Source organism: Halyomorpha halys, unplaced genomic scaffold (assembly GCF_000696795.3).
Source record: "Halyomorpha halys isolate HHAL.00 unplaced genomic scaffold, Hhal_1.1 Scaffold1446.1, whole genome shotgun sequence".
NCBI classification, from domain to species: Eukaryota; Metazoa; Arthropoda; class Insecta; order Hemiptera; family Pentatomidae; genus Halyomorpha; species Halyomorpha halys.
The window spans coordinates 84,379-85,753 of NW_027115726.1; the positions used below are offsets into that span (position 1 = coordinate 84,379).

At 26.7% G+C, this 1,375-nt stretch overlaps 1 non-coding gene across 1 annotated transcript; it reads right to left on the reverse strand.

The window, feature by feature from the left end:
* Positions 1-930: 930 nt before the first annotated feature.
* On the reverse strand, positions 931-1,012 carry TRNAS-UGA (transfer RNA serine (anticodon UGA)). Its single transcript has one exon. It is a non-coding gene; the product is annotated as a tRNA-Ser (tRNA).
* Positions 1,013-1,375: the final 363 nt, after the last annotated feature.

Below are 1,375 nucleotides of genomic sequence, written 5' to 3' on the forward strand. Positions count from 1 at the left end.
AACATATAAAATTAAGGGATTTGAAGTCTACTATAACCACTATACTCTCCTGACAAAATATGTAAAAATGAAAATTAAATAAAAATTCCATTAGTCTTGTTCAAGTTTCTTGATGAAATCCAAGAAATATTTTTGGACAAGAAAAAAAACTTATCAGGGATAGAGAAAAATGTATAGAAGCTAAAGAAAAATTTATATTTTGAAAGTAAATATCAATATCCTTAGTTTGAACTGACATAACATTGTACGGCATAATACCTATTATAAGGATAATAATATACTATCGAGATAAAATGGACATTGTATATCGCATTGTAGAGGACATAGTGTCACTGAATACCCTTGGGAGTCTCTGCTTCATTAGGGAATGAAATGTAATGAATTTTAATGATCTTTTTTTTAACCCTTACAAAGATTTTCCAACACTTAAAATAGCGCGAACTAAGTACATTAACAGTAATTTATAATTTTATATATATTATAAATGTTATAATATAATATTATTCACAACAAAATATGCTTATGATAGACAGAGGAGAAGCATAAATTTTAATTTATATTGATAGTTAATTATCGTATGAAACAAACTAAATCAAAAAAGTAAAATGGATACAGTACAAAAAATACGTATTTTTTTTTTTTTTAACGAGGCCCTGAAAAGTAAAAATGGTTGAATATAGGATACCGAGACTTTGATAACATTGAAACACCTTCATTACATTTCTAATTTAGGTGATAGTAAGGAAAGTACCACTTATACATATTCGTCAATGGAAATTTATGTGCTGATAGTTCATTCGGTGTACATTGTAAAACATAAACAATCATTGTTTACGGGAATAAATTTCGAAAAATAATATAAATTATTGTAGTAAAAATGTATAAAAGTACTCTCCTTACTGATCCTTCGATTTTTAATTAAAAAGTACTCGCTGCGGACAGGATTCGAACCTGTGCGGGTAAAACCCATTGGATTTCAAGTCCAACTCCTTAACCACTCGGACACCGCAGCTACATCTAAACTCTGTTATAGTTGTACTACGTTCTTCAAATAATTTATTTTTACATTTTCACGGGAACTGTGATTATCCTACCTAATATACTAATTATTTTAGAATAAATAAAACATAAAACGATTTTTTATTTGTTAATTTTATCAAGAAGTTTAGTTTTTTCTTTCATTTTCTGTTGGGCCAAATGATTTTGATTTTCTATTATAGGTCCTGTTTTTTTTTCATTTAACATTAGATTAAAGTCAAAAAAGAGAAAATTATTTATGTAAAAAGTTTTAGATTTAAAATATAAAAAGTTATATATGACATGGGCAATTAGCCAGCAGAAATTTTTTAAAAGAATATGACATCAATATTTAAGG